At 42.5% G+C, this 23,479-nt stretch overlaps 8 non-coding genes across 8 annotated transcripts; all 8 read right to left on the bottom strand.

Moving 5' to 3' along the window:
* Nucleotides 1-1,014: 1,014 nt before the first annotated feature.
* On the bottom strand, nt 1,015-1,086 carry TRNAE-CUC (transfer RNA glutamic acid (anticodon CUC)). The gene has a single exon. It is a non-coding gene; the product is annotated as a tRNA-Glu (tRNA).
* Nucleotides 1,087-4,037: 2,951 nt separating this feature from the next.
* Nucleotides 4,038-4,109, bottom strand: TRNAE-CUC (transfer RNA glutamic acid (anticodon CUC)). The gene has a single exon. It is a non-coding gene; the product is annotated as a tRNA-Glu (tRNA).
* A 2,712-nt stretch (nt 4,110-6,821) lies between these two features.
* On the bottom strand, nt 6,822-6,893 carry TRNAE-CUC (transfer RNA glutamic acid (anticodon CUC)). The gene has a single exon. It is a non-coding gene; the product is annotated as a tRNA-Glu (tRNA).
* A 2,691-nt stretch (nt 6,894-9,584) lies between these two features.
* Nucleotides 9,585-9,656, bottom strand: TRNAE-CUC (transfer RNA glutamic acid (anticodon CUC)). The gene has a single exon. It is a non-coding gene; the product is annotated as a tRNA-Glu (tRNA).
* Nucleotides 9,657-12,355: 2,699 nt separating this feature from the next.
* Nucleotides 12,356-12,427, bottom strand: TRNAE-CUC (transfer RNA glutamic acid (anticodon CUC)). The gene has a single exon. It is a non-coding gene; the product is annotated as a tRNA-Glu (tRNA).
* A 2,737-nt stretch (nt 12,428-15,164) lies between these two features.
* TRNAE-CUC (transfer RNA glutamic acid (anticodon CUC)) lies at nt 15,165-15,236 on the bottom strand. Its single transcript has one exon. It is a non-coding gene; the product is annotated as a tRNA-Glu (tRNA).
* Nucleotides 15,237-18,358: 3,122 nt separating this feature from the next.
* On the bottom strand, nt 18,359-18,430 carry TRNAE-CUC (transfer RNA glutamic acid (anticodon CUC)). The gene has a single exon. It is a non-coding gene; the product is annotated as a tRNA-Glu (tRNA).
* Nucleotides 18,431-21,165: 2,735 nt separating this feature from the next.
* TRNAE-CUC (transfer RNA glutamic acid (anticodon CUC)) lies at nt 21,166-21,237 on the bottom strand. Its single transcript has one exon. It is a non-coding gene; the product is annotated as a tRNA-Glu (tRNA).
* Nucleotides 21,238-23,479: the final 2,242 nt, after the last annotated feature.

The raw sequence follows: 23,479 nt of genomic DNA, 5'->3' as shown, positions 1-23,479 counted from the left end.
TGTGTGTGTATAGCATGTGTTTGAAACACTATACTGTATCTGTATAGAAAAAAAGCCTTCTTTTAGTAATGTACAGTTCAAATATGAACATGACCCCATCTCATCTCATCCCCTGACTCTGGATACAAAACATTCATGTATTCTTTTGCAACTTTTCATGCAATTTGCTTGCACCATTTCAGAGAAATTAAATATTTAAAATGGAAATAAATTGGTAACCGCAGTAACAAACAGCACTGTACATGCTAATGGGTACATCCATGTAAGCAGTACATACATGCTCAGGAGTCGTTTTTTTGGATCGGTAAATACTTGTCATTTTCCACTTCAGCCATTTTAATTCCCCCCTTTTAAATTATTGAACTGGTTGATGTGTATATATATATATATATATTTATATATATATATATATATATATATATATATATTTCAACCATTATCACCTACAGTAGCATACAGTGCTCCCACTGCAGCAAGGGATTCTGGGAAATGACATGCAATGTTTACTCGCTCATCCCACAACGTGGCGGTATCAAATATAGCGTTTTCCCAGTTATTATATCCGTGCAGGATGTAGGATAATCCCAGCCAAACCCACATACTTATTACATTCCCGTTATGTCACATGTATTATTTCCTGTGAAGGAAGCACTAAGTATATTCCCATTATGGTCACAAATTGGACGATAATGTATTTCCATTATGTCTCCTATTATTTTCCCATGATATCTCATAGAATACTGTCATCCAAAACCACCTATGGATTGAATGATTGAAAAATATGCCTCGGTTTTGTGCCAAGATTGTCTTTCCCCGACTAGCGTATTCTCTTCTTGGAATATTTCAATTGACATGCTCACTTAATACAATTCTTAACGTCACTTCCATGATCCTTTCAGTTTTATTAATTGAATTAGCAAGAGCTCTGTTTATGCAAATGTCAAAAAAAAGGAAATTCTGTTCAACTTAAGACATGAAAAGAAACAGAATCATTACGGTTTTCAAAACAAAGCTTTCCCTGACCGGGGAGCGAACCCGGGCCGCGGCGGTGAGAGCGCCGAATCCTAACCACTAGACAATCAGGGAGGATGTGTAGTGTAGTGTCCTGTGGTGTCCTGTGGTGTGGTGACTATGGGTTTATTTACTGGGGTCTGATGATTCTACGATCATTCTCACCCAATCTTCCACAGCCCCGGGACTCAGAGCTATTTCTGATAAGTAGCATTAAACAGTGCACGTTCACAGCCACATTTGCCCTGCAGAAAGTACTGTAAAGCAACTGGCACTGACAGCCACCGGCCTCCATAAGTGGGGGATTAGCTCAAATGGTAGAGCGCTTGCTTAGCATGTAAGAAGTAGCGGGATCGATGCCCGCATTCTTTAATTTTTTTTGTGTTTAGTCAGTAAGGGAAGTTGTTTCAGATATTCTACTTAGAAATAAAAATTAGATCACTGATTTAAATGATGACTTTACTGAAGCTTGTTTGTGTTATTGATTGTAGCAAATACATTACAATAACTAAACTAGTGCTAGGCTTTTTACCCCCTCAAAGCTCTGAGACACCAAGGCAGGTGAATATTTCCTCCACCAGAGCTCCAAGAGACACCCACCTCAGCTCATAGACTCAAGAGAAGAAGACGACACACATAAAACCTTCTTCATTATGTATATTCCAATTATGGTGACAAACTGGATGATATTTCCATTATGTCTCCTATTATTTTTCAATGATGTCTCTTATTATTATTATATCATACAGGATGTAGGATACTGTCATCCAAAACCACATCATTATTGAATGATTGAAAATGATGCCTCCGTTTTACGTCAAGATTGTCTTGACACATAGACCCCCAAGATATCAATAGAGCCTCACTTAAAAGACTACATTATTTTTGATTCAAATGGACTTTTATGGTGCAGAAGCCGCATGGCGCCTGTGCCTACAGTGTATGTATTTGTCAGTGTGTCTCTATCTGCATTTCTGTCTCTTGATGGCCAGTCAGCCTGTGTGATGATGTCAGCCTGTCTGTGATGTAAGAGACACATTGTGATATCATCACATACTGTAGACTGGCTGGCAGGTGTAAAGCTTCTAAAAGAGAGAGGGAGAGAGGGAGAAAGAGAGAGAGAGGGGGGGGAGAGAGAGAGGGGGGGAGAGAGAGAGAGGGGGGGGGAGAGAGAGAGAGAGAGGGGGGGAGAGAGAGAGAGAGAGGGGGGGGGAGAGAGAGAGAGGGGGGGGAGAGAGAGAGAGGGGGGGAGAGAGAGAGGGGGGGGAGAGAGAGAGGGGGGGGAGAGAGAGAGGGGGGGGAGAGAGGGGGGGGAAGAGAAAGAGGGGGGGGGAGAGAATGAGAGGGGGGGGAGAGAGAGAGGGGGGGGGAGAGAGAGAGAGAGGGGGAGAGAGAGAGAGGAAGGGAGGGAGCAAGCAGCTCCTCCCTCCCATGCAAATGACCTGGAGGGTGAGGAGAGGAGCAAAGGGACAGAAGCCTGTGCTGCTTCTAATGGGACAGGATTTGGGGTGCTGTTTTTTGCTCTATCTCCCTCCCTCCCACTGTCTCAGGTGCAGAAAGTTTTCATGGGAGAGAGGAAAGGAAGGGGAAAATGGAAGCTGAGGAGAGCTGGTCCTGTCCCTCTTGTTGGTAAAGAGGGGGCATCCAGAAAGAAGTAAGGAGATAGTTTTCTTTTAATTCAAGAAGGAGTGCCTGGTGGCGAAGCTAGCGTGCTCTGTCACACTACAGACCCCTCCCTGTGTGCGTGCGTGTGTGTGTGCGCGCGCGGGTGTCTGTGTCTGCAGGGGGTATCTGTCCCATCCATAGATATCAGGGGTACTGCGGCTGCTGCTGTTCAAACTTTAGCATTAGGCACATCCCTTTGGTGTTACTGTAATAAGCGTTTCTAGTACCATCTGTTTTGCTCTGTTCACCCACATCTTTACATTGCAGATAGTGCTGTGTGTGTGTGTGTGTGTGTGTGTGTGTGTGTGTGTGTGTGTGTGTGTGTGTGTGTGTGTGTGTGTGTGTGTGTCTGCATGTGTGTGTATAGCATGTGTTTGAAACACTATACTGTATCTGCATAGAAAAAAAGCCTTCTTTTAGTAATGTACAGTTCAAATATGAACATGTCCCCATCTCATCTCATCCCCTGACTCTGGATACAAAACATTCATGTATTCTTTTGCAACTTTTCATGCAATTTGCTTGCACCATTTCAGAGAAATTAAATATTTAAAATGGAAATAAATTGGTAACCGCAGTAACAAACAACACTGTACATGCTAATGGGTACATCCATGTAAGCAGTACATACATGCTCAGGAGTCGTTTTTTTGGATCGGTAAATACTTGTCATTTTCCACTTCAGCCATTTTAATTCCCCCCTTTTAAATTATTGAACTGGTTGATGTGTATATATATATATATATATATATATATATATATATATATATATATATATATATATATATTTCAACCATTATCACCTACAGTAGCATACAGTGCTCCCACTGCAGCAAGGGATTCTGGGAAATGACATGCAATGTTTTCTCGCTCATCCCACAACGTGGCGGTATCAAATATAGCGTTTTCCCAGTTATTATATCCCTGCAGGATGTAGGATAATCCCAGCCAAACCCACATACTTATTACATTCCCGTTATGTCACATGTATTATTTCCTGTGAAGGAAGCGCTAAGTATATTCCCATTATGGTAACAAATTGGACGATAATGTCTCCTATTATTTTCCCATGATATCTCATAGAATACTGTCATCCAAAACCACCTATGGATTGAATGATTGAAAAATATACCTCGGTTTTGTGCCAAGATTGTCTTTCCCCGACTAGCGTATTCTCTTCTTGGAATATTTCAATTGACATGCTCACTTAATACAATTCTTAACGTCACTTCCATGATCCTTTCAGTTTTATTAATTGAATTAGCAAGAGCTCTGTTTATGCAAATGTAAAAAAAAAGGAAATTCTGTTCAACTTAAGACATGAAAAGAAAAAGAATCATTACGTTTTTCAAAACAAAGCTTTCCCTGACCGGGGATCGAACCCGGGCCGCGGCGGTGAGAGCGCCGAATCCTAACCACTAGACAATCAGGGAGGATGTGTAGTGTAGTGCTCTGTGGTGTGGTGACTATGGGTTTATTTACTGGGGTCTGATGATTCCACGATCATTCTCACCCAATCTTCCACAGCCCCTGGACTCAGAGCTATTTCTGATAACTAGCATTAAACAGTGTACGTTCACAGCCACATTTGCCCTGCAGAAAGTACTGTAAAGCAACCGGCACTGACAGCCACCCACCTCCAAAAGTGGGGGATTAGCTCAAATGGTAGAGCGCTCGCTTAGCATGTAAGAGGTAGCGGGATCTTTAACTTTTTTTGTGTTTAGTCAGTAAGGGAAGTTGTTTCAGATATTCTACTTAGAAATAAAAATTAGATCACTGATTTAAATGATGACTTTACTGTACTGAAGCTTGTTTGTGTTATTGATTGTAGCAAATACATTACAATAACTAAACTAGTGCTAGGCTTTTTACCCCCTCAAAGCTCTGAGACACCAAGGCAGGTGAATATTTCCTCCACCAGAGCTCCAAGAGACACCCACCTCAGCTCATAGACTCAAGAGAAGAAGACGACACACATAAAACCTTCTTGCATTATGTATATTCCAATTATGGTGACAAACTGGATAATATTTCCATTATGTCTCCTATTATTTTTCCATGATGTCTCTTATTATTATTATATCATACAGGATGTAGGATACTGTCATCCAAAACCACATCATTATTGAATGATTGAAAATGATGCCTCCGTTTTACGTCAAGATTGTCTTGACACTTAGACCCCCAAGATATCAATAGAGCCTCACTTAAAAGACTACATTATTTTTGATTCAAATGGACTTTTATGGTGCAGAAGCCGCATGGCGCCTGTGCCTACAGTGTATGTATTTGTCAGTGTGTCTCTATCTGCATTTCTGTCTCTTGATGGCCAGTCAGCCTGTGTGATGATGTCAGCCTGTCTGTGATGTAAGAGACACATTGTGATATCATCACATACTGTAGACTGGCTGGCAGGTGTAAAGCTTCTAAAAGAGAGAGGGAGAGAGGGAGAAAGAGAGAGAGAGAGAGAGAGAGAGAGAGGAGAGAGGGGGGGAGAGAGAGGAGAGAGGGGGGGAGAGAGAGAGAGGAAGAGAGAGAGAGGGGGAGGGGGAGAGAGAGGGGGAGAGAGAGAGAGGAAGAGAGGGAGCAAGCAGCTCCTCCCTCCCATGCAAATCACCTGGAGTGAGAGGAGAGGAGCAGAGGGACAGAAGCCTGTGCTGCTTCTTATGGGACAGGATTTGGGGTGCTGTTTCTTGCTCTATCTCCCTCCCTCCCACTGTCTCAGGTGCAGAAAGTTTTCAAGGGAGAGAGGAAAGGAAGGGGAAAATGGAAGCTGAGGAGAGCTGGTCCTGTCCCTCTTGTTGGTAAAGAGGGGGCATCCAGAAAGAGGTAAGGAGATAGTTTTATTTTAATTCAAGAAGGAGTGCCTGGTGGCGAAGCTAGCATGCTCTGTCACACTACAGACCCCTCCCTGTGTGCGTGCGTGTGCGTGTGTGTGCGCGCGCGCGGGTGTCTGTGTCTGCAGGGGGTATCTGTCCCATCCATAGATATCAGGGGTACTGCGGCTGCTGCTGTTCAAACTTTAGCATTAGGCACATCCCTTTGGTGTTACTGTAATAAGCGTTTCTAGTACCATCTTTTTTGCTCTGTTCACCCACATCTTTACATTGCAGATAGTGCTGTGTGTGTGTGTGTGTGTGTGTGTGTGTGTGTGCGTGTGTGCGTGTGTATAGCATGTGTTTGAAACACTATACTGTATCTGCATAGAAAAAAAGCCTTCTTTTAGTAATGTACAGTTCAAATATGAACATGACCCCATCTCATCTCATCCCCTGACTGGATACAAAACATTCATGTATTCTTTTGCAACTTTTCATGCAATTTGCTTGCACCATTTCAGAGAAATTAAATATTTAAAATGGAAATAAATTGGTAACCGCAATAACAAACAACACTGTACATGCTAATGGGTACATCCATGTAAGCAGTACATACATGCTCAGGAGTCGTTTTTTTGGATCGGTAAATACTTGTCATTTTCCACTTCAGCCATTTTAATTCCCCCCCTTTAAATTATTGAACTGGTTGATGTGTATATATATATATATATATATATATTTCAACCATTATCACCTACAGTAGCATACAGTGCTCCCACTGCAGCAAGGGATTCTGGGAAATGACATGCAATGTTTACTCGCTCATCCCACAACGTGGCGGTATCAAATATAGCGTTTTCCCAGTTATTATATCCCTGCTGGATGTAGGATAATCCCAGCCAAACCCACATACTTATTACATTCCCGTTATGTCACATGTATTATTTCCTGTGAAGGAAGCACTAAGTATATTCCCATTATGGTCACAAATTGGACGATAATGTATTTCCATTATGTCTCCTATTATTTTCCCAGGATATCTCATAGAATACTGTCATCCAAAACCACCTATGGATTGAATGATTGAAAAATATGCCTCGGTTTTGTGCCAAGATTGTCTTTCCCCGACTAGCGTATTCTCTTCTTGGAATATTTCAATTGACATGCTCACTTAATACAATTCTTAACGTCACTTCCATGATCCTTTCAGTTTTATTAATTGAATTAGCAAGAGCTCTGTTTATGCAAATGTAAAAAAAAAAGGAAATTCTGTTCAACTTAAGACATGAAAAGAAAAAGAATCATTACGGTTTTCAAAACAAAGCTTTCCCTGACCAGGGATCGAACCCAGGCCGCGGCGGTGAGAGCGCCGAATCCTAACCACTAGACAATCAGGGAGGATGTGTAGTGTAGTGCTCTGTGGTGTGGTGACTATGGGTTTATTTACTGGGGTCTGATGATTCCACGATCATTCTCACCCAATCTTCCACAGCCCCTGGACTCAGAGCTATTTCTGATAACTAGCATTAAACAGTGCACGTTCACAGCCACATTTGCCCTGCAGAAAGTACTGTAAAGCAACCGGCACTGACAGCCACCCACCTCCAAAAGTGGGGGATTAGCTCAAATGGTAGAGCGCTCGCTTAGCATGTAAGAGGTAGCGGGATCTTTAACTTTTTTTGTGTTTAGTCAGTAAGGGAAGTTGTTTCAGATATTCTACTTAGAAATAAAAATTAGATCACTGATTTAAATGATGACTTTACTGTACTGAAGCTTGTTTGTGTTATTGATTGTAGCAAATACATTACAATAACTAAACTAGTGCTAGGCTTTTTACCCCCTCAAAGCTCTGAGACACCAAGGCAGGTGAATATTTCCTCCACCAGAGCTCCAAGAGACACCCACCTCAGCTCATAGACTCAAGAGAAGAAGACGACACACATAAAACCTTCTTGCATTATGTATATTCCAATTATGGTGACAAACTGGATAATATTTCCATTATGTCTCCTATTATTTTTCCATGATGTCTCTTATTATTATTATATCATACAGGATGTAGGATACTGTCATCCAAAACCACATCATTATTGAATGATTGAAAATGATGCCTCCGTTTTACGTCAAGATTGTCTTGACACTTAGACCCCCAAGATATCAATAGAGCCTCACTTAAAAGACTACATTATTTTTGATTCAAATGGACTTTTATGGTGCAGAAGCCGCATGGCGCCTGTGCCTACAGTGTATGTATTTGTCAGTGTGTCTCTATCTGCATTTCTGTCTCTTGATGGCCAGTCAGCCTGTGTGATGATGTCAGCCTGTCTGTGATGTAAGAGACACATTGTGATATCATCACATACTGTAGACTGGCTGGCAGGTGTAAAGCTTCTAAAAGAGAGAGGGAGAGAGGGAGAAAGAGAGAGAGAGAGAGAGAGAGGAGAGAGGGGGGGAGAGAGAGGAGAGAGGGGGGGAGAGAGAGAGAGGAAGAGAGAGAGAGGGGGAGGGGGAGAGAGAGAGGAAGAGAGGGAGCAAGCAGCTCCTCCCTCCCATGCAAATCACCTGGAGGGAGAGGAGAGGAGCAAACGGACAGAAGCCTGTGCTGCTTCTAATGGGACAGGATTTGGGGTGCTGTTTCTTGCTCTATCTCCCTCCCACTGTCTCAGGTGCAGAAAGTTTTCAAGGGAGAGAGGAAAGGAAGGGGAAAATGGAAGCTGAGGAGAGCTGGTCCTGTCCCTCTTGTTGGTAAAGAGGGGGCATCCAGAAAGAGGTAAGGAGATAGTTTTATTTTAATTCAAGAAGGAGTGCCTGGTGGCGAAGCTAGCATGCTCTGTCACACTACAGACCCCTCCCTGTGTGCGTGCGTGTGCGTGTGTGTGCGCGCGCGCGGGTGTCTGTGTCTGCAGGGGGTATCTGTCCCATCCATAGATATCAGGGGTACTGCGGCTGCTGCTGTTCAAACTTTAGCATTAGGCACATCCCTTTGGTGTTACTGTAATAAGCGTTTCTAGTACCATCTTTTTTGCTCTGTTCACCCACATCTTTACATTGCAGATAGTGCTGTGTGTGTGTGTGTGTGTGTGTGTGTGTGCGTGTGTGCGTGTGTATAGCATGTGTTTGAAACACTATACTGTATCTGCATAGAAAAAAAGCCTTCTTTTAGTAATGTACAGTTCAAATATGAACATGACCCCATCTCATCTCATCCCCTGACTGGATACAAAACATTCATGTATTCTTTTGCAACTTTTCATGCAATTTGCTTGCACCATTTCAGAGAAATTAAATATTTAAAATGGAAATAAATTGGTAACCGCAATAACAAACAACACTGTACATGCTAATGGGTACATCCATGTAAGCAGTACATACATGCTCAGGAGTCGTTTTTTTGGATCGGTAAATACTTGTCATTTTCCACTTCAGCCATTTTAATTCCCCCCCTTTAAATTATTGAACTGGTTGATGTGTATATATATATATATATATATATATATATATATTTCAACCATTATCACCTACAGTAGCATACAGTGCTCCCACTGCAGCAAGGGATTCTGGGAAATGACATGCAATGTTTACTCGCTCATCCCACAACGTGGCGGTATCAAATATAGGTTTTTCCCAGTTATTATATCCCTGCTGGATGTAGGATAATCCCAGCCAAACCCACATACTTATTACATTCCCGTTATGTCACATGTATTATTTCCTGTGAAGGAAGCACTAAGTATATTCCCATTATGGTCACAAATTGGACGATAATGTATTTCCATTATGTCTCCTATTATTTTCCCAGGATATCTCATAGAATACTGTCATCCAAAACCACCTATGGATTGAATGATTGAAAAATATGCCTCGGTTTTGTGCCAAGATTGTCTTTCCCCGACTAGCGTATTCTCTTCTTGGAATATTTCAATTGACATGCTCACTTAATACAATTCTTAACGTCACTTCCATGATCCTTTCAGTTTTATTAATTGAATTAGCAAGAGCTCTGTTTATGCAAATGTAAAAAAAAAGGAAATTCTGTTCAACTTAAGACATGAAAAGAAAAAGAATCATTACGGTTTTCAAAACAAAGCTTTCCCTGACCGGGGATCGAACCCGGGCCGCGGCGGTGAGAGCGCCGAATCCTAACCACTAGACAATCAGGGAGGATGTGTAGTGTAGTGCTCTGTGGTGTGGTGACTATGGGTTTATTTACTGAGGTCTGATGATTCTACGATCATTCTCACCCAATCTTCCACAGCCCCTGGACTCAGAGCTATTTCTGATAAGTAGCATTAAACAGTGCACGTTCACAGCCACATTTGCCCTGCAGAAAGTACTGTAAAGCAACCGGCACTGACAGCCACCCACCTCCAAAAGTGGGGGATTAGCTCAAATGGTAGAGCGCTCGCTTAGCATGTAAGAGGTAGCGGGATCTTTAACTTTTTTTGTGTTTAGTCAGTAAGGGAAGTTGTTTCAGATATTCTACTTAGAAATAAAAATTAGATCACTGATTTAAATGATGACTTTACTGTACTGAAGCTTGTTTGTGTTATTGATTGTAGCAAATACATTACAATAACTAAACTAGTGCTAGGCTTTTTACCCCCTCAAAGCTCTGAGACACCAAGGCAGGTGAATATTTCCTCCACCAGAGCTCCAAGAGACACCCACCTCAGCTCATAGACTCAAGAGAAGAAGACGACACACATAAAACCTTCTTGCATTATGTATATTCCAATTATGGTGACAAACTGGATAATATTTCCATTATGTCTCCTATTATTTTTCCATGATGTCTCTTATTATTATTATATCATACAGGATGTAGGATACTGTCATCCAAAACCACATCATTATTGAATGATTGAAAATGATGCCTCCGTTTTACGTCAAGATTGTCTTGACACTTAGACCCCCAAGATATCAATAGAGCCTCACTTAAAAGACTACATTATTTTTGATTCAAATGGACTTTTATGGTGCAGAAGCCGCATGGCGCCTGTGCCTACAGTGTATGTATTTGTCAGTGTGTCTCTATCTGCATTTCTGTCTCTTGATGGCCAGTCAGCCTGTGTGATGATGTCAGCCTGTCTGTGATGTAAGAGACACATTGTGATATCATCACATACTGTAGACTGGCTGGCAGGTGTAAAGCTTCTAAAAGAGAGAGGGAGAGAGGGAGAAAGAGAGAGAGAGAGAGAGAGAGAGAGAGAGGAGAGAGGGGGGGAGAGAGAGGAGAGAGGGGGGGAGAGAGAGAGAGGAAGAGAGAGAGAGGGGGAGGGGGAGAGAGAGAGGAAGAGAGGGAGCAAGCAGCTCCTCCCTCCCATGCAAATCACCTGGAGGGAGAGGAGAGGAGCAAACGGACAGAAGCCTGTGCTGCTTCTAATGGGACAGGATTTGGGGTGCTGTTTCTTGCTCTATCTCCCTCCCACTGTCTCAGGTGCAGAAAGTTTTCAAGGGAGAGAGGAAAGGAAGGGGAAAATGGAAGCTGAGGAGAGCTGGTCCTGTCCCTCTTGTTGGTAAAGAGGGGGCATCCAGAAAGAGGTAAGGAGATAGTTTTATTTTAATTCAAGAAGGAGTGCCTGGTGGCGAAGCTAGCATGCTCTGTCACACTACAGACCCCTCCCTGTGTGCGTGCGTGTGCGTGTGTGTGCGCGCGCGCGGGTGTCTGTGTCTGCAGGGGGTATCTGTCCCATCCATAGATATCAGGGGTACTGCGGCTGCTGCTGTTCAAACTTTAGCATTAGGCACATCCCTTTGGTGTTACTGTAATAAGCGTTTCTAGTACCATCTTTTTTGCTCTGTTCACCCACATCTTTACATTGCAGATAGTGCTGTGTGTGTGTGTGTGTGTGTGTGTGTGTGCGTGTGTGCGTGTGTATAGCATGTGTTTGAAACACTATACTGTATCTGCATAGAAAAAAAGCCTTCTTTTAGTAATGTACAGTTCAAATATGAACATGACCCCATCTCATCTCATCCCCTGACTGGATACAAAACATTCATGTATTCTTTTGCAACTTTTCATGCAATTTGCTTGCACCATTTCAGAGAAATTAAATATTTAAAATGGAAATAAATTGGTAACCGCAATAACAAACAACACTGTACATGCTAATGGGTACATCCATGTAAGCAGTACATACATGCTCAGGAGTCGTTTTTTTGGATCGGTAAATACTTGTCATTTTCCACTTCAGCCATTTTAATTCCCCCCTTTAAATTATTGAACTGGTTGATGTGTATATATATATATATATATATATATATATATATTTCAACCATTATCACCTACAGTAGCATACAGTGCTCCCACTGCAGCAAGGGATTCTGGGAAATGACATGCAATGTTTACTCGCTCATCCCACAACGTGGCGGTATCAAATATAGGTTTTTCCCAGTTATTATATCCCTGCTGGATGTAGGATAATCCCAGCCAAACCCACATACTTATTACATTCCCGTTATGTCACATGTATTATTTCCTGTGAAGGAAGCACTAAGTATATTCCCATTATGGTCACAAATTGGACGATAATGTATTTCCATTATGTCTCCTATTATTTTCCCAGGATATCTCATAGAATACTGTCATCCAAAACCACCTATGGATTGAATGATTGAAAAATATGCCTCGGTTTTGTGCCAAGATTGTCTTTCCCCGACTAGCGTATTCTCTTCTTGGAATATTTCAATTGACATGCTCACTTAATACAATTCTTAACGTCACTTCCATGATCCTTTCAGTTTTATTAATTGAATTAGCAAGAGCTCTGTTTATGCAAATGTAAAAAAAAAAGGAAATTCTGTTCAACTTAAGACATGAAAAGAAAAAGAATCATTACGGTTTTCAAAACAAAGCTTTCCCTGACCGGGGATCGAACCCGGGCCGCGGCGGTGAGAGCGCCGAATCCTAACCACTAGACAATCAGGGAGGATGTGTAGTGTAGTGCTCTGTGGTGTGGTGACTATGGGTTTATTTACTGGGGTCTGATGATTCTACGATCATTCTCACCCAATCTTCCACAGCCCCTGGACTCAGAGCTATTTCTGATAAGTAGCATTAAACAGTGCACGTTCACAGCCACATTTGCCCTGCAGAAAGTACTGTAAAGCAACCGGCACTGACAGCCACCCACCTCCAAAAGTGGGGGATTAGCTCAAATGGTAGAGCGCTCGCTTAGCATGTAAGAGGTAGCGGGATCTTTAACTTTTTTTGTGTTTAGTCAGTAAGGGAAGTTGTTTCAGATATTCTACTTAGAAATAAAAATTAGATCACTGATTTAAATGATGACTTTACTGTACTGAAGCTTGTTTGTGTTATTGATTGTAGCAAATACATTACAATAACTAAACTAGTGCTAGGCTTTTTACCCCCTCAAAGCTCTGAGACACCAAGGCAGGTGAATATTTCCTCCACCAGAGCTCCAAGAGACACCCACCTCAGCTCATAGACTCAAGAGAAGAAGACGACACACATAAAACCTTCTTGCATTATGTATATTCCAATTATGGTGACAAACTGGATAATATTTCCATTATGTCTCCTATTATTTTTCCATGATGTCTCTTATTATTATTATTATATCATACAGGATGTAGGATACTGTCATCCAAAACCACATCATTATTGAATGATTGAAAATGATGCCTCCATTTTACGTCAAGATTGTCTTGACACTTAGACCCCCAAGATATCAATAGAGCCTCACTTAAAAGACTACATTATTTTTGATTCAAATGGACTTTTATGGTGCAGAAGCCGCATGGCGCCTGTGCCTACAGTGTATGTATTTGTCAGTGTGTCTCTATCTGCATTTCTGTCTCTTGATGGCCAGTCAGCCTGTGTGATGATGTCAGCCTGTCTGTGATGTAAGAGACACATTGTGATATCATCACATACTGTAGACTGGCTGGCAGGTGTAAAGCTTCTAAAAGAGAGAGGGAGAGAGGGAGAAAGAGAGAGAGAGAGAGAGGAGAGGGGGGGAGAGAGAGGAGAGAGGGGGGGAGAGAGAGAGAGAGGAAGAGAGAGAGAGGGGGAGGGGGAGAGAGAGGGGGGGAGAGAGAGAGGAAGAGAGGGAGCAAGCAGCTCCTCCCTCCCATGCAAATCACCTGGAGGGAGAGGAGAGGAGCAAACGGACAGAAGCCTGTGCTGCTTCTAATGGGACAGGATTTGGGGTGCTGTTTCTTGCTCTATCTCCCTCCCTCCCACTGTCTCAGGTGCAGAAAGTTTTCAAGGGAGAGAGGAAAGGAAGGGGAAAATGGAAGCTGAGGAGAGCTGGTCCTGTCCCTCTTGTTGGTAAAGAGGGGGCATCCAGAAAGAGGTAAGGAGATAGTTTTATTTTAATTCAAGAAGGAGTGCCTGGTGGCGAAGCTAGCATGCTCTGTCACACTACAGACCCCTCCCTGTGTGCGTGCGTGTGCGTGTGTGTGCGCGCGCGCGGGTGTCTGTGTCTGCAGGGGGTATCTGTCCCATCCATAGATATCAGGGGTACTGCGGCTGCTGCTGTTCAAACTTTAGCATTAGGCACATCCCTTTGGTGTTACTGTAATAAGCGTTTCTAGTACCATCTTTTTTGCTCTGTTCACCCACATCTTTACATTGCAGATAGTGCTGTGTGTGTGTGTGTGTGTGTGTGTGTGTGTGTGCGTGTGTGCGTGTGTATAGCATGTGTTTGAAACACTATACTGTATCTGCATAGAAAAAAAGCCTTCTTTTAGTAATGTACAGTTCAAATATGAACATGACCCCATCTCATCTCATCCCCTGACTGGATACAAAACATTCATGTATTCTTTTGCAACTTTTCATGCAATTTGCTTGCACCATTTCAGAGAAATTAAATATTTAAAATGGAAATAAATTGGTAACCGCAATAACAAACAACACTGTACATGCTAATGGGTACATCCATGTAAGCAGTACATACATGCTCAGGAGTCGTTTTTTTGGATCGGTAAATACTTGTCATTTTCCACTTCAGCCATTTTAATTCCCCCCCTTTAAATTATTGAACTGGTTGATGTGTATATATATATATATATATATATATATATATATATATATATATATATATATATATATTTCAACCATTATCACCTACAGTAGCATACAGTGCTCCCACTGCAGCAAGGGATTCTGGGAAATGACATGCAATGTTTACTCGCTCATCCCACAACGTGGCGGTATCAAATATAGCGTTTTCCCAGTTATTATATCCCTGCTGGATGTAGGATAATCCCAGCCAAACCCACATACTTATTACATTCCCGTTATGTCACATGTATTATTTCCTGTGAAGGATGCACTAAGTATATTCCCATTATGGTCACAAATTGGACGATAATGTATTTCCATTATGTCTCCTATTATTTTCCCAGGATATCTCATAGAATACTGTCATCCAAAACCACCTATGGATTGAATGATTGAAAAATATGCCTCGGTTTTGTGCCAAGATTGTCTTTCCCCGACTAGCGTATTCTCTTCTTGGAATATTTCAATTGACATGCTCACTTAATACAATTCTTAACGTCACTTCCATGATCCTTTCAGTTTTATTAATTGAATTAGCAAGAGCTCTGTTTATGCAAATGTAAAAAAAAAAGGAAATTCTGTTCAACTTAAGACATGAAAAGAAAAAGAATCATTACGGTTTTCAAAACAAAGCTTTCCCTGACCGGGGAGCGAACCCGGGCCGCGGCGGTGAGAGCGCCGAATCCTAACCACTAGACAATCAGGGAGGATGTGTAGTGTAGTGCTCTGTGGTGTGGTGACTATGGGTTTATTTACTGGGGTCTGATGATTCCACGATCATTCTCACCCAATCTTCCACAGCCCCTGGACTCAGAGCTATTTCTGATAACTAGCATTAAACAGTGCACGTTCACAGCCACATTTGCCCTGCAGAAAGTACTGTAAAGCAACCGGCACTGACAGCCACCCACCTCCAAAAGTGGGGGATTAGCTCAAATGGTAGAGCGCTCGCTTAGCATGTAAGAGGTAGCGGGATCTTTAATAACTTTTTTTGTGTTTAGTCAGTAAGGGAAGTTGTTTCAGATATTCTACTTAGAAATAAAAATTAGATCACTGATTTAAATGATGACTTTACTGTACTGAAGCTTGTTTGTGTTATTGATTGTAGCAAATACATTACAATAACTAAACTAGTGCTAGGCTTTTTACCCCCTCAAAGCTCTGAGACACCAAGGCAGGTGAATATTTCCTCCACCAGAGCTCCAAGAGACACCCACCTCAGCTCATAGACTCAAGAGAAGAAGACGACATACATAAAACCTTCTTGCATTATGTATATTCCAATTATGGTGACAAACTGGATAATATTTCCATTATGTCTCCTATTATTTTTCCATGATGTCTCTTATTATTATTACTGCACCGACACACTTTATTCGAGCAAATACCCAGTATGTACCTGGCAGATACCTGGAATGCGCCACTCCTCACCTCTGACAAGCCCCGTTGCATTTGCCTTCCCAGCCTGGGTTCATGCCTGGCTGATGGGCGGCTGATCTGTTAAATGATAATGATTAGGATTTAATAGGCTGCAATGCTTCGCGTGTCTACTAGATGGCATAAATTCATGAATTGTAATGCAGTATATATATATATATACTGTGCAGTATTGCAGCCAGCGGGAATAAAATGCTTCAATCCCTGCTTGGAAAATAACTCAATGCACTCGGGCAGAAAACAGTCACAAACCTCAATACACCCGGGTATACCCGAATTCGTGGGACTAGCCAAGCTTGAATAAAGTGTGTCGCCAGTGTATATCATACAGGATGTAGGATACTGTCATCCAAAACCACATCATTATTGAATGATTGAAAATGATGCCTCCGTTTTACGTCAAGATTGTCTTGACACTTAGACCCCCAAGATATCAATAGAGCCTCACTTAAAAGACTACATTATTTTTGATTCAAATGGACTTTTATGGTGCAGAAGCCGCATGGCGCCTGTGCCTACAGTGTATGTATTTGTCAGTGTGTCTCTATCTGCATTTCTGTCTCTTGATGGCCAGTCAGCCTGTGTGATGATGTCAGCCTGTCTGTGATGTAAGAGACACATTGTGATATCATCACATACTGTAGACTGGCTGGCAGGTGTAAAGCTTCTAAAAGAGAGAGGGAGAGAGGGAGAAAGAGAGAGAGAGAGAGAGAGAGAGAGAGAGAGGAGAGAGGGGGGGAGAGAGAGGAGAGAGGGGGGGAGAGAGAGAGAGGAAGAGAGAGAGAGGGGGAGGGGGAGAGAGAGGGGGGGAGAGAGAGAGGAAGAGAGGGAGCAAGCAGCTCCTCCCTCCCATGCAAATCACCTGGAGGGAGAGGAGAGGAGCAAACGGACAGAAGCCTGTGCTGCTTCTAATGGGACAGGATTTGGGGTGCTGTTTCTTGCTCTATCTCCCTCCCTCCCACTGTCTCAGGTGCAGAAAGTTTTCAAGGGAGAGAGGAAAGGAAGGGGAAAATGGAAGCTGAGGAGAGCTGGTCCTGTCCCTCTTGTTGGTAAAGAGGGGGCATCCAGAAAGAGGTAAGGAGATAGTTTTATTTTAATTCAAGAAGGAGTGCCTGGTGGCGAAGCTAGCATGCTCTGTCACACTACAGACCCCTCCCTGTGTGCGTGCGTGTGCGTGTGTGTGCGCGCGCGCGGGTGTCTGTGTCTGCAGGGGGTATCTGTCCCATCCATAGATATCAGGGGTACTGCGGCTGCTGCTGTTCAAACTTTAGCATTAGGCACATCCCTTTGGTGTTACTGTAATAAGCGTTTCTAGTACCATCTTTTTTGCTCTGTTTACCCACATCTTTACATTGCAGATAGTGCTGTGTGTGTGTGTGTGTGTGTGCGTGTGTGCGTGTGTATAGCATGTTTTTGAAACACTATACTGTATCTGCATAGAAAAAAAGCCTTCTTTTAGTAATGTACAGTTCAAATATGAACATGACCCCATCTCATCTCATCCCCTGACTGGATACAAAACATTCATGTATTCTTTTGCAACTTTTCATGCAATTTGCTTGCACCATTTCAGAGAAATTAAATATTTAAAATGGAAATAAATTGGTAACCGCAATAACAAACAACACTGTACATGCTAATGGGTACATCCATGTAAGCAGTACATACATGCTCAGGAGTCGTTTTTTTGGATCGGTAAATACTTGTCATTTTCCACTTCAGCCATTTTAATTCCCCCCCTTTAAATTATTGAACTGGTTGATGTGTATATATATATATATATATATATATATATATATATATATTTCAACCATTATCACCTACAGTAGCATACAGTGCTCCCACTGCAGCAAGGGATTCTGGGAAATGACATGCAATGTTTACTCGCTCATCCCACAACGTGGCGGTATCAAATATAGCGTTTTCCCAGTTATTATATCCCTGCTGGATGTAGGATAATCCCAGCCAAACCCACATACTTATTACATTCCCGTTATGTCACATGTATTATTTCCTGTGAAGGAAGCACTAAGTATATTCCCATTATGGTCACAAATTGGACGATAATGTATTTCCATTATGTCTCCTATTATTTTCCCAGGATATCTCATAGAATACTGTCATCCAAAACCACCTATGGATTGAATGATTGAAAAATATGCCTCGGTTTTGTGCCAAGATTGTCTTTCCCCGACTAGCGTATTCTCTTCTTGGAATATTTCAATTGACATGCTCACTTAATACAATTCTTAACGTCACTTCCATGATCCTTTCAGTTTTATTAATTGAATTAGCAAGAGCTCTGTTTATGCAAATGTAAAAAAAAAAGGAAATTCTGTTCAACTTAAGACATGAAAAGAAAAAGAATCATTACGGTTTTCAAAACAAAGCTTTCCCTGACCGGGGATCGAACCCGGGCCGCGGCGGTGAGAGCGCCGAATCCTAACCACTAGACAATCAGGGAGGATGTATAGTGTAGTGCTCTGTGGTGTGGTGACTATGGGTTTATTTACTGGGGTCTGATGATTCCACGATCATTCTCACCCAATCTTCCACAGCCCCTGGACTCAGAGCTATTTCTGATAAGTAGCATTAAACAGTGCACGTTCACAGCCACATTTGCCCTGCAGAAAGTACTGTAAAGCAACCGGCACTGACAGCCACCCACCTCCAAAAGTGGGGGATTAGCTCAAATGGTAGAGCGCTCGCTTAGCATGTAAGAGGTAGCGGGATCTTTAACTTTTTTTGTGTTTAGTCAGTAAGGGAAGTTGTTTCAGATATTCTACTTAGAAATAAAAATTAGATCACTGATTTAAATGATGACTTTACTGTACTGAAGCTTGTTTGTGTTATTGATTGTAGCAAATACATTACAATAACTAAACTAGTGCTAGGCTTTTTACCCCCTCAAAGCTCTGAGACACCAAGGCAGGTGAATATTTCCTCCACCAGAGCTCCAAGAGACACCCACCTCAGCTCATAGACTCAAGAGAAGAAGACGACACACATAAAACCTTCTTGCATTATGTATATTCCAATTATGGTGACAAACTGGATAATATTTCCATTATGTCTCCTATTATTTTTCCATGATGTCTCTTATTATTATTATTATATCATACAGGATGTAGGATACTGTCATCCAAAACCACATCATTATTGAATGATTGAAAATGATGCCTCCATTTTACGTCAAGATTGTCTTGACACTTAGACCCCCAAGATATCAATAGAGCCTCACTTAAAAGACTACATTATTTTTGATTCAAATGGACTTTTATGGTGCAGAAGCCGCATGGCGCCTGTGCCTACAGTGTATGTATTTGTCAGTGTGTCTCTATCTGCATTTCTGTCTCTTGATGGCCAGTCAGCCTGTGTGATGATGTCAGCCTGTCTGTGATGTAAGAGACACATTGTGATATCATCACATACTGTAGACTGGCTGGCAGGTGTAAAGCTTCTAAAAGAGAGAGGGAGAGAGGGAGAAAGAGAGAGAGAGAGAGAGGAGAGGGGGGGAGAGAGAGGAGAGAGGGGGGGAGAGAGAGAGAGAGGAAGAGAGAGAGAGGGGGAGGGGGAGGGGGAGAGAGAGGGGGGGAGAGAGAGAGGAAGAGAGGGAGCAAGCAGCTCCTCCCTCCCATGCAAATCACCTGGAGGGAGAGGAGAGGAGCAAACGGACAGAAGCCTGTGCTGCTTCTAATGGGACAGGATTTGGGGTGCTGTTTCTTGCTCTATCTCCCTCCCTCCCACTGTCTCAGGTGCAGAAAGTTTTCAAGGGAGAGAGGAAAGGAAGGGGAAAATGGAAGCTGAGGAGAGCTGGTCCTGTCCCTCTTGTTGGTAAAGAGGGGGCATCCAGAAAGAGGTAAGGAGATAGTTTTATTTTAATTCAAGAAGGAGTGCCTGGTGGCGAAGCTAGCATGCTCTGTCACACTACAGACCCCTCCCTGTGTGCGTGCGTGTGCGTGTGTGTGCGCGCGCGCGGGTGTCTGTGTCTGCAGGGGGTATCTGTCCCATCCATAGATATCAGGGGTACTGCGGCTGCTGCTGTTCAAACTTTAGCATTAGGCACATCCCTTTGGTGTTACTGTAATAAGCGTTTCTAGTACCATCTTTTTTGCTCTGTTCACCCACATCTTTACATTGCAGATAGTGCTGTGTGTGTGTGTGTGTGTGTGTGTGTGTGCGTGTGTGCGTGTGTATAGCATGTGTTTGAAACACTATACTGTATCTGCATAGAAAAAAAGCCTTCTTTTAGTAATGTACAGTTCAAATATGAACATGACCCCATCTCATCTCATCCCCTGACTGGATACAAAACATTCATGTATTCTTTTGCAACTTTTCATGCAATTTGCTTGCACCATTTCAGAGAAATTAAATATTTAAAATGGAAATAAATTGGTAACCGCAATAACAAACAACACTGTACATGCTAATGGGTACATCCATGTAAGCAGTACATACATGCTCAGGAGTCGTTTTTTTGGATCGGTAAATACTTGTCATTTTCCACTTCAGCCATTTTAATTCCCCCCCTTTAAATTATTGAACTGGTTGATGTGTATATATATATATATATATATATATATATATATATATATATATATATATATATTTCAACCATTATCACCTACAGTAGCATACAGTGCTCCCACTGCAGCAAGGGATTCTGGGAAATGACATGCAATGTTTACTCGCTCATCCCACAACGTGGCGGTATCAAATATAGCGTTTTCCCAGTTATTATATCCCTGCTGGATGTAGGATAATCCCAGCCAAACCCACATACTTATTACATTCCCGTTATGTCACATGTATTATTTCCTGTGAAGGATGCACTAAGTATATTCCCATTATGGTCACAAATTGGACGATAATGTATTTCCATTATGTCTCCTATTATTTTCCCAGGATATCTCATAGAATACTGTCATCCAAAACCACCTATGGATTGAATGATTGAAAAATATGCCTCGGTTTTGTGCCAAGATTGTCTTTCCCCGACTAGCGTATTCTCTTCTTGGAATATTTCAATTGACATGCTCACTTAATACAATTCTTAACGTCACTTCCATGATCCTTTCAGTTTTATTAATTGAATTAGCAAGAGCTCTGTTTATGCAAATGTAAAAAAAAAAGGAAATTCTGTTCAACTTAAGACATGAAAAGAAAAAGAATCATTACGGTTTTCAAAACAAAGCTTTCCCTGACCGGGGAGCGAACCCGGGCCGCGGCGGTGAGAGCGCCGAATCCTAACCACTAGACAATCAGGGAGGATGTGTAGTGTAGTGCTCTGTGGTGTGGTGACTATGGGTTTATTTACTGGGGTCTGATGATTCCACGATCATTCTCACCCAATCTTCCACAGCCCCTGGACTCAGAGCTATTTCTGATAACTAGCATTAAACAGTGCACGTTCACAGCCACATTTGCCCTGCAGAAAGTACTGTAAAGCAACCGGCACTGACAGCCACCCACCTCCAAAAGTGGGGGATTAGCTCAAATGGTAGAGCGCTCGCTTAGCATGTAAGAGGTAGCGGGATCTTTAATAACTTTTTTTGTGTTTAGTCAGTAAGGGAAGTTGTTTCAGATATTCTACTTAGAAATAAAAATTAGATCACTGATTTAAATGATGACTTTACTGTACTGAAGCTTGTTTGTGTTATTGATTGTAGCAAATACATTACAATAACTAAACTAGTGCTAGGCTTTTTACCCCCTCAAAGCTCTGAGACACCAAGGCAGGTGAATATTTCCTCCACCAGAGCTCCAAGAGACACCCACCTCAGCTCATAGACTCAAGAGAAGAAGACGACATACATAAAACCTTCTTGCATTATGTATATTCCAATTATGGTGACAAACTGGATAATATTTCCATTATGTCTCCTATTATTTTTCCATGATGTCTCTTATTATTATTACTGCACCGACACACTTTATTCGAGCAAATACCCAGTATGTACCTGGCAGATACCTGGAATGCGCCACTCCTCACCTCTGACAAGCCCCGTTGCATTTGCCTTCCCAGCCTGGGTTCATGCCTGGCTGATGGGCGGCTGATCTGTTAAATGATAATGATTAGGATTTAATAGGCTGCAATGCTTCGCGTGTCTACCAGATGGCATAAATTCATGAATTGTAATGCAGTATATATATATATATACTGTGCAGTATTGCAGCCAGCGGGAATAAAATGCTTCAATCCCTGCTTGGAAAATAACTCAATGCACTCGGGCAGAAAACAGTCACAAACCTCAATACACCCGGGTATACCCGAATTCGTGGGACTAGCCAAGCTTGAATAAAGTGTGTCGCCAGTGTATATCATACAGGATGTAGGATACTGTCATCCAAAACCACATCATTATTGAATGATTGAAAATGATGCCTCCGTTTTACGTCAAGATTGTCTTGACACTTAGACCCCCAAGATATCAATAGAGCCTCACTTAAAAGACTACATTATTTTTGATTCAAATGGACTTTTATGGTGCAGAAGCCGCATGGCGCCTGTGCCTACAGTGTATGTATTTGTCAGTGTGTCTCTATCTGCATTTCTGTCTCTTGATGGCCAGTCAGCCTGTGTGATGATGTCAGCCTGTCTGTGATGTAAGAGACACATTGTGATATCATCACATACTGTAGACTGGCTGGCAGGTGTAAAGCTTCTAAAAGAGAGAGGGAGAGAGGGAGAAAGAGAGAGAGAGAGAGAGAGAGAGGAGAGAGGGGGGGAGAGAGAGGAGAGAGGGGGGGAGAGAGAGAGAGGAAGAGAGAGAGAGGGGGAGGGGGAGAGAGAGGGGGGGAGAGAGAGAGGAAGAGAGGGAGCAAGCAGCTCCTCCCTCCCATGCAAATCACCTGGAGGGAGAGGAGAGGAGCAAACGGACAGAAGCCTGTGCTGCTTCTAATGGGACAGGATTTGGGGTGCTGTTTCTTGCTCTATCTCCCTCCCTCCCACTGTCTCAGGTGCAGAAAGTTTTCAAGGGAGAGAGGAAAGGAAGGGGAAAATGGAAGCTGAGGAGAGCTGGTCCTGTCCCTCTTGTTGGTAAAGAGGGGGCATCCAGAAAGAGGTAAGGAGATAGTTTTATTTTAATTCAAGAAGGAGTGCCTGGTGGCGAAGCTAGCATGCTCTGTCACACTACAGACCCCTCCCTGTGTGCGTGCGTGTGCGTGTGTGTGCGCGCGCGCGGGTGTCTGTGTCTGCAGGGGGTATCTGTCCCATCCATAGATATCAGGGGTACTGCGGCTGCTGCTGTTCAAACTTTAGCATTAGGCACATCCCTTTGGTGTTACTGTAATAAGCGTTTCTAGTACCATCTTTTTTGCTCTGTTCACCCACATCTTTACATTGCAGATAGTGCTGTGTGTGTGTGTGTGTGTGTGCGTGTGTGCGTGTGTATAGCATGTTTTTGAAACACTATACTGTATCTGCATAGAAAAAAAGCCTTCTTTTAGTAATGTACAGTTCAAATATGAACATGACCCCATCTCATCTCATCCCCTGACTGGATACAAA

The sequence above is a fragment of the Ascaphus truei genome, unplaced genomic scaffold, assembly GCF_040206685.1.
Source record: "Ascaphus truei isolate aAscTru1 unplaced genomic scaffold, aAscTru1.hap1 HAP1_SCAFFOLD_637, whole genome shotgun sequence".
Lineage (NCBI taxonomy): Eukaryota > Metazoa > Chordata > Amphibia > Anura > Ascaphidae > Ascaphus > Ascaphus truei.
This window is presented reverse-complemented; position numbering and strand designations above follow the sequence as displayed.